The sequence below is a fragment of the Chinchilla lanigera genome, unplaced genomic scaffold (assembly GCF_000276665.1).
Source record: "Chinchilla lanigera isolate Chin_1 unplaced genomic scaffold, ChiLan1.0 scaffold00144, whole genome shotgun sequence".
NCBI lineage: Eukaryota > Metazoa > Chordata > Mammalia > Rodentia > Chinchillidae > Chinchilla > Chinchilla lanigera.
In genome coordinates this window covers 914604-932983 of record NW_004955545.1, presented here as the reverse complement: position 1 = coordinate 932983, position 18380 = coordinate 914604, and the positions used below count along the sequence as shown (strand labels likewise).

Genomic DNA, 18380 nt, shown 5'->3' with positions numbered 1-18380 from the left:
AGCCGCACTGGCTCCGCTCCGAGCGCTCACTGCGAGGCCCTCGGCTCCGCGCCGCGCTCGGCCCGGCCGGCTCCGGCCCCGCTCGGTGTCAGCGCGACTTCCCACTTGCACATGACTCAGAGCAGCGGACCGTCCTGGAAACAGCGCAGGAAGACATTTGAGGAACTCGCCAGAGAGCCTCTGGGCCGTCCCAGGATTCGGTTACGAAAGCCCGGGGCCGCAGATGGCGCAACAACAGCCCAGCGCAGCGCGCGCCCGCAGGGGGGCGGCTTCCTGCTGCGCCTCGCGCACCTGAGCGGGGCGGGCAGGGCTGGAGCCCCCGGGCCCCTCCCCAGGCTCTGTGCACAAGGGAAGGAGAATTAGCCAGCCCCGGTTTTGAGTTTTGGTTTCCTGAGCAGGGTCTAGCTGTGAAAGATGCACCTGAAGAGCCCTGGAGGGGGCGACGTGCAGCCTGCGGTCGCAGCAAGCAATGCGTTGCAGCCCGGGGTTGCCCACCGCAGTCATCTGCGGAGCCCCAAATGACACGTAGGTCTGGCCTGAGTCCAGAGACTCTGGTTGAATTGATCCCTCTGAGGTGAGACTCAGCCATGCCAAGACGCTGGCGAAGAGTTGGCGTCTTTCTCTGCCCAGCTGCTCCTCGAAGGCAGCAGCAAGAAGGGAAAGAAAGAAAACGTCCAGGGCAGAGAGACCTGGGTCCCCTTCTGGTGCTGCTGTGTCTGTGGCTGCTGTTCGAAGTTCTGTGCCCCCGTTTGTGAACAAGACCATCAAGAAGATTTCCAGAGATGACATCCAAGCCCCCAGGGCACAGGTGTTCAAGGAGGACTTGCCCGGCAACCCTCCTGCCTCGGCCCACTGAAACTAGGCCTTGACTTTCAGGAGCAAGCTCAGGGCACCTCTTGGCAGGGTCCACCAAGTTCCCCCGCACAGCCCGAAGCTGATAGGGTGGCTCCAGAGGTACGTTTGCAGGGGAAAGATCAGGGAGCAGCTGAACGACGGGGCCTGATGGGAACCCCAAACTGAGAGCGCCTGGTCGGCAGGGACCAGAGCTTCTGAAGTATCCCTGCGTTTGCAGCTTCCTGAGGGAACCCCCGCCAGCAGCGCCAGGCAGACCGAACCCATGCCACACTGGAAGACCGGAAAAGCGTGTTGGAGAGCGGCTGTTGGTCCCCAGCCCTGTCTCCTGCTAACTGACATGGAGCTGCTGCCGCAGGACTGGAGAGTGGTCCCCACTGTGGTTGCCCCCTTCCTCTCTGTGGCATACACAGGCCTGAAAATAATCCGAGAGGGACAACCAGCCGCCAGCCTAAACCAGGAAGGCTGCAGAAAGCTGTCTGCGCAGATAGAGGAGACTTTATTAGAGGAATGTTAGCACCAAGAGCAGGCATCTCATGCCTGTCTGGCCTCTGCGTCAAAGTGGGCTGTCCCCGCCTCATTCCCCCGCAGGTGGAGTCTATCTGGCTCGTCTTTATCTTCCCGGCCCGTGTTGGTCATCACCATGCCTTGCGTGCACCTTTCTGCGTCACTGTTCATGGTTGCTCACTCGCTGCCTTTGTGAAGGCTGTTCTCTCACCGGCCATTCCCTTCCTTTGCCCTGCACCTTACTCCCCTGAAAACAGAGTTCAGATTTTTTTTCCAGGAAGCTGGCTGGTTTCTTCCTACTTCCCTGGAGCCCTATCATCCATCCGACTGCCTGCTCTCTGGGCTCCCTCCAAACCCATGCTGACGTTTTTAATTCTCATCCTGCCTGCAGCACCATAAACCCATCTGCGTCCCCACTGCTGCCCTGGGCCTGGCACACAGTGAGGACCTTGTCTGGGAGATAAGACCTCCCCTGGACGCTAAGCAACTTTATGCCTGAACTTTACATGAAGTATAAGATCAAAATTCTTGGGCCAGCTGGGGTAGTGGCGCACACCTGTAATCCCAGCACTTGGGAGGCTGAGGCAGGAGGCTTACCATGAATTCAAGGCCAGCCTGGACTACATAGTGAGACTGTGTCTCAAACTCCACCCCCAAAACAAGGGCTGAGGATGTAACTCAGTGTGAAGACCCTAGGTTCACTCCCCGGTACTGCAGGGGGAAAAAATCTTGGGCCAGCATTCCAAGTTGTTATAAAAAACACTGATAAGGAAGGGAAGAAGTGTCCCTGCAAAGTTCCGCCTGCCCTCTGCCAGTCCTGGCTCCTGATGCCAGCACCACCAGCGTCTCTTCCCTAGCAAAGCGAGATGCTGTGGAGTTGGCCAGAGCTCCAGGTTGAATGGCAGGCTGGGCAATGAGGACATCTGGGCTCCGGAAAACAGAAATGGGGCCCAGGGGATCTCAAAGGCGCTGCTGTGATTCTGCAGCTGAGGGGCGGGGAGGATTTGCATTACCAGAGCCAGAGCACCCTTCCTGGCCCCTGTGCTGCTCATTTCACTGTCGCCTTGAACTTCTCGACCATGAGGACCGGAAGCCCTCATCAGATGAGGCTCAGAAGGAGCGCAGCTTGTCCAAGACCCCACAGCTGCGGTGTGTCAGCTCCTGGCCCAGGACCAAGCGCTCTGCAGGACATCTATCTGCCCCGTCAGGACAGACGCTGGGGGTGGGCAGTCCAAGAGGGGAGAGTGGAGGAGCAGCAGCTCCCTGACCTCCCCAGTGTCCCGGCAGTTACCCTTCACCTCCCCTAGAGGGAGAGGCTCCCGGCAAACAAGCCTCCCTCACCTCTGACCTGTAGAGATTAGGCTTCCAAAACTTGGCCAAAGACATCTGAGACACCTGAGGCCTCCTAGAAAAAATATGTAAGATTAATTTTAATCCCAAAGGGACTCGGTTATCACCTGCTTCTCCTTCTCACTTTACAGACAAGGAAATTGAGGCCCCCAGGGTGAGGCTGTTTGTAAAGGCCGGGTGGCAGTTGGTGATGGCTGACCCTGGTGTCCTCCCTGCCCCTCCTTGGCTTGGGCACGCCCCTCAGGCCATTCCCAAGGGACCAGCGAGTGTAAAGCAGCACCTTTCTGCAGATAAGGGAGGATCTGAGGAGCCTGGGCTCCCCTGGCCTCTGGTGCTGGAGATGCTTCTGGGCTCCTCGGGTCATCTGTAATTATAGGAAGGTACTTCTTACTCTCTGCAGCTCCCCTTCCCCCAAGCAAATGGCAGATAGAGGTATCCAGCAGGCTGAAGTAACCCTCAGAGCCAGGCTGCTCCCTCAGTCTGCTTGGGAGGCACTCGTTTTCACAGGGAAGAGGGCAGGCAGCAGCCTCAGCCCTGCAGACAGACAGACAGACAGACTCACCCCACCAGGTCTGTAGCAGAGTTCCCAGAACATCACCAGTTGAGTTCTCCCAGGAAGATTTCTAGCACCACTCTCAGCAGTAAATCATAGGCCGGGCGTGGTGGTGCATGCCTATAATCCCAGCACTCGGGAGGCTGAGGCAGGAGGATGGTTATGAGTTTGAGACCAGCCTGGGCTACAAAGTGAGCTCAAGGCCAGCCTGAACTGCATAATGAGACCCTGTCTCAAAAAGACTAAATAAATAAATAAGTAAATAAATAATAAAAGCTTCTCTCCTTTCTTGTAGTATTTGTAGGATGTTATGGTTTGGTAACTTCTCTTTTTTTAAGGTTTTGTAACTCTTAAGAAACATCATGCCTGAAATGAAACATGGAACTGCTATGTGACCCAGCAGTTCCATCTCTGGACAGATGCACAAAACATTGAAAGCAAGGACTCAAACAGATATTTGTACCCTGTACTCCTAGCTGCTTTATTCTCCATGGCCCAAAGATGGAAAAGCCCAAATCCAGATAAATGGGTAACACAATGAAATATGTACATATGCTGGAATATTATTCAGCCTTAAAAGGAAGAGAACTCTGACAAATGCTCCAGGGATGAATTTGCAGACATTATGCCAGGCATCAAAGGGCAAGTGTGGGACTTCACTTACGTAGGTATCTGGGGATCAAATTCATAGAAATAGAAAGGAGAGTGGTGATCATCGGTGATTAGAGGGAGCAGAGGAAGCCGTTGTTTAATGAATAATTTCCACTTTACAAACGGAAGGTGGAGCCAGGTATGGTGGTAAATACCTGCAATCTCAGCACCTAGGAGGCTGAGGCAGGAAGATGTAAAGTTTCAGGCTAGCCTGAGCTATATTCAAAACCAGCCTAGACTTTAGGCTGACATTGTCTCAAAAAAAAAAGATGAAGAGTAATGATGCTTGCACAATAATGAATGCACTTAATGCCTCTAACTGCATGCTTAAAAATGGTTAAAATGAGCTGCATGCGGTGGCACATGCCAGTAATACTGCTACTGTGGAGTCTAAGGCACAAGGATCCTACATCCACCCACAGCCTAGGCAAATCAGTGAGACTCTGTCTCCAAAAAATAAAAAGGGCTGAGGATGTAGCTCAGTGGTAGAGTTCTTTTCTAGTGTTAGGATTTAGATTTAAAATGCCCCCCCTGGATGCCGTGGCACATGCCTGTTATCCTGGCACTCAGGAGGCTGAAGCAAGAAAATCTCCTCGAGTTGGAGGCCAGCCTGGGCTATGCTAGGCATGAATTCTATGATGTGGAGGACAGGACAAAAGAAAACAAACTTTCAAAAGTTTCTCAGCAAGGCAAACTTTATTTCTGCGGAAGGGTGCAGAGCTAGACAAAAGTAAGCAAGCACGCTGAGCCATCGGTTTGCCTGGGTTTTAATCCCTGGCTTGTGGTCCTCACTGTGCCCCTCCCCCTCAGTGAGAGCCTGGCCTCGAAATCCAACCCGGTTGGCTAGTTTCATGAGACCATGGTTGCTAGACAGCAAATTCTGTGATCCGAAAGCCCTTCCTTACAAAATTTTATGGCACGTGGACAGGCATGTAGCCCTTTGTCTCAAGTTTTCACGGAATGGTGAAACAAGCACATATATATATATAAATATTTATATATATATATTTTTTGCAATAAGCAACAGTATATTTTTTTTTAAAAGGGAGAAAAACAAACTTAATTCTTTTAAGAGATATTATAGATTAAGTAAAAATACCAGTATTAACTGGTACATGTATAGTGTACATGTATAGATACAGATATCTACATAGAGAGATGTATATTTTATAAAAGCAGGATTTTGCAAAAGTAGGGACTCTTATAAGTGGACTCGTTTTAATTATCTCCTTTGACAGAAAAGACTACTTTTTTCCACAGCTACATAGTGAGTTCAGGATCATCCTGGACTACATAGCAAGACCCTGTCTCCAAACAAACAAACAATAAATAAAGCCTCCTGGCTGGATGTGGTGGGACATGCCTATAATTCCAGTAGTTGGGAGGCTGAGGCAGGAGAATCGCTGCTAGTTCAAGGCCAACCTAGGCTACAAAGTGAGCTCAAGGCCAGCCTGAACAGCATAGTGAGACCCTGTCTCAAAAAGACCAAAATATAAAAAATAAAAAAAAATAATAAAGCCTCTGGTGTTCAGAGGTGGAGCTTTTGGAAGGTGACTGGATTGTGAGCAGGTATAGCTGACTTGCTGTCAGGAGGTGGGGCCTAGCTGGACTCTTTTTTTTTTTTTTTTCGGTACCGGGAATCAAACTCTCAACCTTGTGCTTGCCTGGACTCTTTATTTGCCAGAAACCTCACTGAGGTCCTTTAACTTTCCCTGCCCATCCCCCAACTTTCCCTACACGTCTGTATTCAGAGGCTAAAGAGTCTGCACTGCAGGCCAGGAGACGAAAAACCAAGGTGCAGGTGAAGACTGGAGCTCCTCAAGCAATCCCCAGTACCTCAAAAAAACAAAACAAAACAAAAAAAAACGGATAAAATGATTAAGATGTGATATGTATATGTGCCCATTTCCCAAGATGATTGTCATTATTATCTATTGCATATGTATACCAACAAAAATATATAAATTATATATGGACGTGCATGCATAGGCATGCACAAATACTATACCTTTTCTTTTCTGCAGTACTATGGATGAAACCCGGGGCCTCATATAGGCCGGGCGAGTGCTGTACCATTGAGCTGCGCCCTGCCCTATGCTGTGAGGTCTAAGAGCCTCCAGAAACAATCTTCCTTCTTTGTTTCCCTTTTATACCATTCAGGGACAATCCTCCCAGGGCGGGTCTTCTGTCTTCAGCAGATCCCCTCAGCCACACCCAGAACGATGCCGATCCAATTTAGTTGGACATTTCTTACTTAAATGGATAATAATCAGTTCATTATCTCAGTACCCGCAAACCCACTGGCAAAGGACGAAGCCGGGCTCAGAAGGTTCAGCTGCCGTGCAAAAGCAACCCCCTGGCCACTTACCTCAACGGACAACCTTTTTTTCCAAATGATTAGAACATTCCTTTTTAATCCTCGTTTTTCATGTTTCCAGAGCTTCATCTCAATCTGATTTTATTGTCCTTTTTTATATGTAGTACTTATTATGATTATGATTTTTCCCCAGTTTTCGCGGCATATTGGTTCAAAGGCACCGTGGGTTGCTGGAGGCTCTTAGACCACACGGCATAGGGCAGGGCGCAGCTCAGTGGTACAGCACTCGCCCAGCCTACATGAGGCCCCGGGTTTCATCCATAGTACTGCAGAAAAAAAAGGTATAGTATTCATACATACTTATGCATGCACGACCATATATAATTTATATATTTTCACTAGTATACATATGCAATATATAATAATGACAGTCATCTTGGGAAATAGGCATATATACATATCACATCTTAATCATTTTATCCATTTTGTTTAGGTACTGGGGATTGAACCCAAGGCCTTGTGCATGAGAGGCACATACTCCACCCCAGCCCCTCCCATATTTAAATCATCTCTGGGGTGCTTACAATACATACTAAAATGTAAATACTATGTAAATAGTTGTACAGTATTATTTAAGGGATAATATAGTAGTGTTGTGGTTTGATGCTTTATTTTGCAAGGGGAAACAATATAATACAGGACATATATTTTATAAGATTATTTATAATGGTCACCCAAAGAATCATACACAAGAGAGTACAAAAAATCTGTCCACACACTAAGGACCAAGAATCCAGCTGAGCACCACAGGAATGTCCTGCATGAGTCCAGCTGAAGACCTAGAGCCCATAACAATGCTTACCACAAGTCCAGCTGGAGGCCTAGAGCCCATGACAATGTCTCATGCAGGCCTGTTTCACGGATCTGCACTGGGAAGGGTTAAAGGTCAGTGGCAGAATCTAGGAAGTCTGTGCCGGCGGGATGAAGGATTTTTGCTAGCAGGGTACCCTGGATCTACACTGGAGCCAGGAAGCGATGCTCCAAATAAGAAGCAAAGCGGGCTGGGGATTTAGCTCAGTGGCAAAAGTGCCTGCCTGGCAAGCGCAAGGTCATGAGTTCGGTTCCCGGTACCGGAGAAAACACCAAATAAGAAGCAAAGCTCCCCCGAAAAGTACCACAACCATCCTCAGCAACAGTGAGGTCCTGAGCTCCTCTGATGATGAAGACAGCTGAGTTCCTATCAGGAAAACCAACACAGCAAGCTTCTCCAGCAGACTGTCAGTGCACCATCTTTCCCTCCAGAGCCAGGAAGCGATGCTCAAAGTGAGGACCAGAGCTCCCCCAAGGTGAACCAAAGCTATTCTCAGTGTCAACAAGGTCCCGAGCTCCTTGGAGGATGAAAACAGCCAAGTTCATCAGGAAAACCAGCATGACAAACTCCTCTAAGAGAACCAACAGCTCCTTACAGCTTCTACCAGTTCCCAACAGCCTTCCTTCTTCTCCAGTTCTGCCTCTTATGTGGCTGGCAACAGTCCCCAGGTGGGCCTCCCACACCCAGCACCACGCTTACTCAGTTCAGCTGGATGTTACAAGGTGACCACCAGTTATCAATCCACCACAAGTATCAAGAAAAAGTTTGTACCTATTGAGTACCATAATTTCTGTTTCAATATTCTCAACCTGTTGTTGGTTGAATCCATGGACAGGAAACTCACAGATACTATATATATATGAGGCTGGGCATTGTGGTGCATCCCATCACTTGTGAGGCTGAGGCAGGAAGATTGCCAGGAGTTTGAAGCCTGCCTGGACTAAATAGTGAGTTCAAGCCAGCCTGAACTACATAGGAAGACCCTCTCTCAAAAAAAAAAACAAAACAAAAAAAAGTGAGAAGAGTAAAGGGATGAAGACCCATGAGCTGCCATCTAGATTAAAACATGCGCACATACACACACACACACACACACACACACACACACCACACACCACACACAAACTCCAGGTCACTCACTGTATTTGGCCTCTGAGCAGCTTGGCAGGTCCTTCCTTCCTACCAGCCTCTTTTGGCTTTTTGATACCGCACTCTTGCCGGGCATGGTAGTGGTGCACACCTGTAATCCCAAAAGTCATTAGGTTGAGGCGAGAGGATTGCCACAAGTTCAAGGCCCGCCTGGGCTACATAGTGAGTTCAAGGCCCAACTGAACTAGATAGTGAGACCCTGTCTCAAAAATAAATAAATAGGTGGGCACGGTGGTACAAGCCTGTAATCCCAGCACTCGGGAAACTGAGGCAGGAGGATTGCTGTGAGTTCGAAGCCAGCCTGGGCTACAAAGTGAGTTCAAGACCAGCTTGAACTGCATAGCAAAATCCCGTCTCAAGAAGACCAAAGAAGTACATAACTAATGAAGCCGGGTGTGGTGGTGCATGCCTGCACTTCCAGCACTCTGTTATATATTTCTGGGCATCCTACTGAGTCAGCCATCACAGAGGCAGCAACTGGAAACTGGGGCCAGACCCTGGGGTGTATCTCTGTGGTGAAACGTGCTTAGCGCACATGAGGCGGGTTTGATCCCCAGTATCAGAAGGCCTGTGGAGTGGGGCGACCCATGCAGAGAACACACAAAGCCTCCACACTGCTAGGCCTCAACTGCTGTCTCTCCCTCACCCCCGGTCTCCAGACTTAGGGACAGGCTCCTCTGCCACCTCCCATTCTGGCCCTAGGAGGCCTTTCCTCTTTCAGACACACAGGCAAGAGAGGGTTGAGGGCGCCACAGGGCCCAGGAGCCAGAAGACAAACCAGGTTTAGGCTGGTTTGGACCCAGCCGACCAGAAACGCCAGTTCCTTAACTGCCATAGGGAATGTGGTGAAGTCCCCAAACTTACTTGAAAAGACTTCAAAAACTCCGGAATGGGGGCTCCAAGGACCTCTGCAACTGACTGTGTGTGTCTTTGTGAGAGTGTGTACGTGTGTGTGTGTGTGTGTGTGTGTGTGTGAACTAGGAGGACTAGTTGAGGGCTGTTGGGAAGTAGCTCGAGCTGCGACCCCTCTCTTCACCCTACCTTACAGTATAACCAGCCCTTCCTCCCTCCCACAAAAATCTGCAGGTTTGGTCTCTGTTCCAGAGAAACAGCAGCTCTCTGCATGGGGGCAGCAGGCGCATTTGAGATCTCAGATATCACTTAGAAACTAGGGACCCAGGATACAAAATCAACACAAAAAATCAATTAGCATTCCTGTACACCAGCCATGAACCCAACAAGAAAGAAATTAGGAACACAATACCATTTGTGACAACTGCAAGAAAAATTAAATACTTAGGAATTAACCTAACCAGAGGAGTAAAAGTGCTCTGTGATGAAAACTATAGAACTCTGAAAAGGGAGATCAAAGAGGACATCAGAAAATGGAAATGTAAAAATAAGAAAATGGAAATGTAGCCCATTTGTGGATAGATAGACAGAGCTAATACTGTCAGAATGGCCATACTTTCAAAACTGACATACAGATTTAATGCGATCCCAATCAAAATTCCAGCAGCATTCTTCACAGAACTGGAAAAAACAATCCTAAAAGTCATATGGAACCAGAAGAGACCCAGAATAGCAAAAGCAATCCTGGGCAACAAGAGCAAAGCAGGAAGCATCACAATCCTAGATTTGAAGTTATATTACAAAGCTACAGTGATAAAAACAGCACCGTACTGGCACAAAAACAGAAATACAGATCAATGTAACAGAACAAAGGATGTAGAAACAACCCTATGTGCATTCAGCTAGCTGAGCCCATAATGTTAAATGAAATAAATCAGACACACAAGTTTATTTTTCCCCACTCCTCTACCCTCCCTTCAACCCCTCCTCCACTCCCTATTTACAAAGCTTTGTTTCTATGTTTTCCTTCTTTGCCCTTCCCCACCCCCATACCGGGAATCAAACTCACAACCTTGAGTTTGCTGGGCAGGTGCTGTGCTGCTGAGCTAAATCACCAGTCCTTTGCCCTTTTTTTTTTTTTTTTACTTTCCCCTTCTTTCCTTTCCCCTTCCCCTCTCTCTTGTTCCTCCCATTTCAAAATATTTTTTTAGTCCTTATTTACACTTCCAGTTTCTCACTAAACACAAGTTTAAATATCACATGGTTTCTCTCATATGAGAAACCTACAGTACAACTAATTTAAAGAGCAGAATAAAATATAACAGGAAACAGGGAGCTGGAGCTTTTGTAAATGGGGAGGGGACCAAGAGGTGGAGGGAAGGGCAGGAGAGGAGGGGAGGCAAACGGATGAGGATGTGCTGCGCCTGTGCACCTGCTCCTGCAGGACGATGTGATCATTATGTGCTGCAAACACAAACTAAGAAAATCTTTTTTACTTTGAGGTTTTTTTTTTTTTTTTTGGTTTTTCTCTGGTACCGGGAACCGAACTCATGACCTTACGCTTGCCAGGCAGGCGTTTTTGCCGCTGAGCTAAATCCCCAGCCCCTAGAAAATCTTTTTTAAAAAAGGAAAAGACAGCGGGGCATGGTGGCACATGCCTGTAATCCCAGCACTCGGGAGGCTGAGGCAGTAGGATCGCTGCAAGTTTGAGACCAGCCTGGGGTACAAAGTGAGCTCAAGGCCAGCCTGAACTGCATAGTGAGACCCTGTCTCAAAAAGACAAAAATAAATAAATAAATAAAATAAAAAAGGAAAAGACAAAAGGAAGAAAGGAAATAGGGATTGCTGGACTGTGCAGGCCCTGTGGTCCACAGTGAGGCATGCCTTCCTCTGCCTCTTTTAGGGACCAGGACTCTGGTAGCCAGACCTTTTCCTTCCAGAAGAAGAGTGGCACCTCTTCTCTGGAGAACCCGACTAGCCTAAGAGGAAAAGCTTGAAGATTCAGACACACGGGCACTGCCCGGGCAAATGGTCCATCCAGATGCCACACCACACACAGAGCTTCCGTCAGCCTCTTGGTTTCTTTCTCATTTGTTTCTTTTTCATTCATTCATTCACTGCAGAACTGGGGATGGAACCCAGGGCCTTCACATGGAGCTACATCCCCAATCCTTCCTATTTTTTATTCTGAGACATTCTCACTGAGTAGCTAAATTTCCCAGGCTGGATTTGACCTTTCAACCCTCCTGCCTCTACCTCCCCGATAGTAGGATGACAGAAGTGGACCGCCGGGTCCTCATAGCACCTTGGTTTCCCTGTGAGGTATTTTTCCTCAGCGCCTCCACATCTGCTTCCTGCCTGGCCCTGTGCGCTGGGAAGATCCTGGATGTGAACCACAGTATCCGTAGCTTTGTGTTGGTTGGCCAGTGTGGAGCCCAGGAGGAAGACAGGGAGAGCAGGAGAGTGAGACCCGAATACATCTCCCGCCAGACTTTCCCAAGTTTCACAAAGGCGCTCTGTGTCTCTTAACCAAACATCATGGCTGCCCTGTGCCCTATACAGTCTTTCCAAATGGGCGTTTTGTACATAAATCTTCCTAAAACTACTTAATTTTTATTTTTTATTTTTGCTATTGGGAAGTAAACTCAGGACCTTTGAGCTGCATCCCCCACAGTCTCACTAAGTCACTACATTGCCCCGGCTGGGCTTGAGTTTGTGATCTTCCTATTTTAACCTCCCACGTCTGAGATTACAGACATGCTCCACCACACTTGCCTTGAAATTATCTAACTAGGGTGAATTGTATGTCTTCTGTTGAAACCTAACTATATCATGCTTTCATAAATGATTGAACAAGTCAGTGACCACCAGACAGCAAAAACAAACACACACACACACACAGAACAACCAAACTGTCAAACATGGTAGATTAAAACCCGAAGTATGGAAGGCATCTTACTCTTCTCATTGCTGAGACAAAATACCCGACACCCAAAGTTAGAGGAGGAAAGGTTTACTTCAGTTCACAATTTATGAGGTTTCAGTCCCCAGTCAGCTGGCTTGTAGGGCATCGCAGAGGCGCGGCAGAGGGGCATCGCAGAGGAGACACAGTCCGTGGCAAGCAGGTAGGAGAGAGCAAAGCAGCAAGGCAGCAGGAGCAGCAGCAGAAGCCTACCTCTCTTTCTCATCCCATCCAGCCTTTGGGGTGGTGCCACCCACATCCAGGGCGGGACTTCTCATTATCCACACTCAGAAGTACGCTAAGCCAATCAGTTGACAAATTTAGAACCACACACCCTTAATCCCAGCATCACACACTCTAGATCCAGCCCCCCTCTAAAAAGCCCCACCTATGACCACAAGAGGCTTTAGGGGGACATCCAAACACAAGCCATAACAGAAGGTAAAACAAAAGAACACATAACAGGATGAAAGGCAACTTACAGAGGCAGATTCTATGAAGGAAAAAGAAAAATTCAAAGAAAAACTCACCAACATCCTCAGAGGAACAAAAGATGCTGCACCCCTGAAACAAAAATGGGGTGCTACTTTAAAAGAGCAATAGCATATAGAGATCCAATAAACAGCCCGTGGGAATCACAAACATGACAGGAGAAATTAAAAACTCAAGCTCCACAGAAAATTTGGAACTAAAGAAATGTGCCAGAAAAAAATTAAAACTCCAAAGAAATAGAATACAAAAAGGCAAAGATAGAATTTGAAAAACAATCCTAGTACACTACTTGAACAACTAAGAGAGAAAGAAGAAAATATAGGGGAAAAATAATTTAAATAATTTAAGAAGTTTTCTCAGGGTTAAAAGGACACAAGTTTCTGGAGTTAAAGAGTAGGACCGGGCTGTGGAGCAGCTCCTCCACTCACCTGAACCCGAGCCACGCCCCAGGCCCAACCCCCACCCTTGAATAAGGCCTACTACAAGGAAGCACAAATAAGAAAAACCAAGGCCCCCGAGCCTGTCCTGCAAAATTCTGATATTCCAAACCAGGACGAATGCACAACAGAGCCCCCTGCATGGCTTGCGGTGACTTTTTTTTTTTTTTTGAGACAGAGTATCATTGTGTAGTTCAGGCTGACCTTGAATGCCTGTATAGTTCAGGCTGGCCTCCAATTTGTGGTGATCCTCCTGCCTCAGCCTCCCAAGTGCTGGGATTACAGACATGCACCAAAGGAATCTGACCACCACCATCCTGACCAGGAACCCCTCTTTACTCCCCCTCCCACCACACCTGTACCTGGGGATTCATCACACTCTCAGACCTGCTACTGATCATAGCTACTACTCCCAAGCCTCAGCCTTGGGCAGCCATTACTGCTGGTGCTTTATCAAGCCTTGTTCTTGGCAGGTAGCCACAAGCCCCTCTCCCTGAACTCCCTTCTCCCATGACGTTACAGAAGACCCTACAGCCTGCAGGAGAGCAGCTGATCTGATCTGTAGTGCCAGAGTGGTCCCTGTCAGGTTTATTCTAAAATAAACCTCTCCCATGGAGCTCAGACCTCTGTTTGCCTTTTTGCTGACATGCACGACCACAGCCCACAATGTAGAAACCTTTCCTCACTGGAGCTCACTGAAGGTTCACGCATAGTGATTGCATCTCCTACAACCAATCACAACAGAGTGATTATGGGAAAGGACATGCGCAGTAGGTACAGCTGGCTTGACTCAGCTCCCTGTCAATCGTGTGGTGAGCTGTGCTCTGGAAGACCCCAATTTGAGGCACGCTAGACATGGAGAGACATTTTAAACCCCTACACCCACTCCACCCGCCAGCTAGTGCCATGTTCCTTTGGCAGGCAGAACTGCATACGATCACCTTAATAAACCTTGCTGTTTTTCCTTTCCATCTTGTTCCAGGTCCAGTTCTAGGGATCTAGGAGCCTGTCTAGGACTCCATCACCTGCAGTAACAGACTGAAAGAACTGTTGAGTACCCAGAACAAGGGATGAAAGCAGACCCACACCAGGGACACTGAAGACAAAGAAGACTGTCCGGACTCAGAGGGACAGAAGGGAATCACCCCAGGGAACAGAGAGCTGGCGATCAGCTTATTGCTTCTCAGTTCAGGTTCCTCCTTTTATACCTGCTCATTGGGAGAAGGTAGCTTTCTTTTGTGCTGGAAATTGAACTCAAGGCCTTTCCACTGAGCTACTTCCCAAGCCCATTTTTTCTTATGTATTTGGAGACAGGATGTCTCTAAATTGCCCAGGCTAGGCTCAAACTTATGATTCTCCTTCCTCGGCCTCGTAGAGCACTGGGATTACAATATGCACCACCACACCTGGTTATTCTTATCCGATATCACCCTCTGCCCTGGATGTCACATGGAGTTCCCTTATAATTTAGTCATTCTTTTGGCATATAATTTAGTCATTCTTTTAGTCACTCTTTTTAATGTGCTCTCCCTGGTTAAATTGTTTCCTGGCTTTATTGAACTCAGACTGATAAGAAACAAAAATCAGAATGGCCTGGTCTCACAGAAACACTAGAGGAAAGGAGGCAATGGACAATACTTTTAAAACTGAAATGAGCCTGGTGCAGTGGCACAAGCCTACAATCACAGCACTTCAGAGGCCGAGGCAGGAGGGTCTTGATGAGTTTGAGGCCAGCCTGAGCTACATAGTGAGACCCTGTCTCAAAAACACAACCACAAATAGAAAACTGAGAAGAGCTGGGCGTGTGGCTCAGTGGTAGAACCCTTGCCTAACACATGCAAGGCCTTGAGTTCAACCCCCAGAATGTTAAAAAGAAGGACCAAGACAGTGTTTCCAACCTAGAATTCTATACCCAGGCAGAATTCTAGGGTATAAAATATGACTCAAACCTAAGGCATCTTAAACAGACGCCTGAGAGCTGGAAACCTGTGATCAGTAGGCCAGGGCTTGGGCTTGGTCGTAAGCTGCAGCAGAGACGCTCACGCCCTGCTGGGCAAGGGGAGAAGTCTGGCTGGGCAGGCTGCAACGGGCAGTGGAACAGCCCCATCTCCTCGGAGCCTGCAGAGTCAGAGGGAGGGGGAGCGCTTCAGCCCCTGCACAGGCACAGCTGTGGCTTATTATGCTGTGCTCTGCGGGCACCCGCCGGAGCCGGACTGCTCGGGCTTTCTTCCTTTCCCTCGCTCACACCGCCCTCAGGTTCCTGAGCTAAACCTCCAGCGCCACACCCAGCCTCTTCCTGCAGCCACGCCCCTGTGGGTGCTGGGAGGGGGAAGACGCTGGAGTTGAACACGCTACAAAGTGAACAGGCCGGAGGTTGGCCCTTTCCCCATCCAGGGGTCACACAAAGCTGAGTGTGCGAAGACTGACCCCAAAGCCAGTGAGTTGGGACAGGGCCAGTTATCATCCCCTGAAGACCCTCTGGGGTTCAGGCTGACACCCAGGATGAGGCTGAAAGACCTCGGCCCAGAAATCAGCCTTGCTCTTCCCTCTGCTTGCTGCCTGGGCTGCAGCACAGAGATGTTCTTGCTGGCCTCCACTTGATAAGTGGGACTGTCAAGTCCCAGGGGGCGAGCTTCGAGGGCCCTGGATCTCTCTCTCTCTCACACACACACAGTATCTACTGCTCCTCAGCCACTTGGGGTCCATTCTCCCCTTCAGAAAGTGGTGGTTGCCAGGAGTGGTGGGGCACACCTATAATCCTAGCACTCGGGAGGCTGAGGCAGGAGGATCACAGAGAGTTCGAAATTAGCCTGAGCTGTAAGGTGACTTCCAGGCCAGCCTGAATTATAGCGTGAGACCCTGTTTCAAAAAGCAGAAAGTGGTGGCTATTTTAACTGCTCATTAGCACACTCTCCATACCTCTCTCACGCAATGGGGATTTAGGTGTGGGCCCCACCCCAGGTCCCAGGCATGGCCCCAATCTCCACCTCTCACATCCTGCTCTCACACACATAAAGAGGCTATATCAAAGTGCTTAGCTTGGGCCAGGGGTGTAGCTCAGTGGCACACCGCCTGCCTGACAAGCATGAGGCCCTGAGTTTAATTCCTGGCACCAAAAAAGAAAAAAACAAAGTATTTGATTCACGGAGAGCATGTGGTTCACACTGAGGATGGTTGGGAGATTAAAAATTCAGGTCACACCTGGTCAATTTAGTAGGATGTTATCTCAAAATAAAAATGTCCGTCAAAAGTGGTAGTACACAGCTGTGACCCTAGCATTTGGGAGGCTGAGGCAGGAGGGTCACCACGAGTTCAAGGCCAGTCTGGAATATGTAGTGAGACCCTGTCTCCAAAAAAATGAGCAAACAAACAACAAAAATAAATACTCTTTGTTTTTTAATTTGAGACACGTTCTCCTAAATGTCCCAGGTTAGACTCAAAGGTGTGATCCTCCACAGCCAGTGGTTCTTACCACTTTTTGGAAGTCCCCTTTGATGTCTTTAGAAGGTGCAATCAAAAACACAGTAAATGCTGCTGCCAGGTGCCATCCAGTGGAAAGGCAGGCTCATTAAGAGCAGTACATTGTGAAGTGAAATAAATCAGACCTCCATGTGTAAGCAACATATTGTCTCACTAGCATAAGAACCCGAAAGAGTGAATAAAAATTAGGAGACATTGTGAAAGGGAAGGAAATTGCTCAAAAGGAAAGAACAACTGGGATGAGGGAAAAGAGAAAAGAAAGAAGGGGAAATTATGTATAGATGTATATAGGGGATGGCTAACATAGTTGTACTACTGACTTCTGTCACTTTACTGAAAGGAGCAGTCAATGAGTAATTATCTGATCAATCTTGCATGTCTATATTTGTTTTCCTGAGAAACCACTTTGAAGATATCAATATCAATACAAAAACCACGGTTAATTTCCCATCACTTTGTCTGTAATTCAGTATTGCTTGTATTGTTCTTATGCTATTTTGTAAATGGATGTCTGCTTGTTAATAGGTTTTCTTTCTTTTATCAGTAGAGTGTGGCCTGGGAGGGGCCCACACCTGTAATCCCAGTAATGCAGTTAGAGATAATGAAGTTGAGAAAGTTACTCCCTTCCCTCCACTTAATTCCAAACAGCACCCTATGGTTATTCCTGCTACCACTGTGATCAGAGAGATTGAAAACAGGGTTAACAAAAGTTTGGGAGATTGCTGGTGTTCTAGGTGATAGCATAGGCAACTTGAATCTCCTAGACTGAGCTTTGCTCGCCTTCACCCTATTCAAAACTCATTACAGGTCCATAAATATGCTCCACATCTCACAAATACAGTTAAGATCAGAGTGAATTCTGGGATGAGCATGCCTGCTGAGAGCCCCTAAGATGAGTCAGTACCCTGTCAATCATTCCTGCTAACCACACCTAGAGACTCCATGGGAGACACCTAAGAGGATGTATCTTGGCCTTTAATTCTGAAGGCCTGAGTTATCAATCCCTTTGTTTTTGCCCCTGTGGCTACGTTTGTGCGCTTTTGATATAGGAGGTAGGGCGTGGCAAAACTGGCTGGGAAAATGAGTGGGACCTGTTAATTACAAGATCCCAGGACAGCGCCAAGTAATTCCTAGGACCCCGTATGTAGAATTTCTCATGGGTTCCCAGGAGGTGTGGACTGCATACAAGGATGTGGACAGCACAAGGAGCCTGCTATTGTGGCCCCTCAAGGTACCCACGCTGCATTTCCCAGATGCAGCATGTACTTTTTATTGTGTTGCTTTATCTTCTTTTTTTCTTGTTCTACCCAAGTTTATTCTTCAGAGCTCGTTTCTCCCACATCCATTCACCCTTCACTGTGTGTGTGTGTGTGTGTGTGTGTGTGTGTTTGAGACAGGGTCTCACTATGTAGTTCAGGCCGGCCTTGAACTCACTTTGTAGCCCAGGCTGGCCTCAAGCTCACAGCAATCCTCCTGCCTCAGCCTCCTGAGTGCTGGGATTATAGGGATGTGCCACCACACCTGGGCACCCCTCACTTTTCAAATAAACTTTTGGTACCGTTTTTGGCTTTCTCATCCAATTCTTTGTTCAAGGCAAGAACCTGGAATATTTTGATCGGTGAGCCAGTTCTGCAGGAACTGCCCCATAACACTTTGAGCTGTGTGCAGCGCTCTCTCCTGTAGCCCTGGCACCTTTCTTGATCTGTGTTATAATTTCTGTTGGCACAGACTTGCCCTGAGTACAACTTCCAGTGATCTTCAATAAGTTAGCTGCTTACTACTTACTACTGGGTGTACACTTGGCAATTCTTTCCTCATCATACAGAATGACACGGATGATTACTGGCCTGGTCCAATTTGGAAGGCTGAGCCAGGAGGATCATCATGAATTTGAAGCCAGGGATATA

At 48.2% G+C, this 18380-nt stretch overlaps 1 protein-coding gene across 2 annotated transcripts in view; it reads right to left on the bottom strand.

Annotated features, from left to right (window-relative positions):
• Positions 1-170, bottom strand: part of Il6r (interleukin 6 receptor) — a gene marked incomplete in the record, with an annotated part of 46546 nt that extends 46376 nt beyond the window's left edge. For both annotated transcript variants that reach the window (XM_013508348.1, XM_013508349.1), the window contains 1 exon segment: positions 1-170.
• Between the last annotated feature and the right edge of the window lie 18210 nt (positions 171-18380).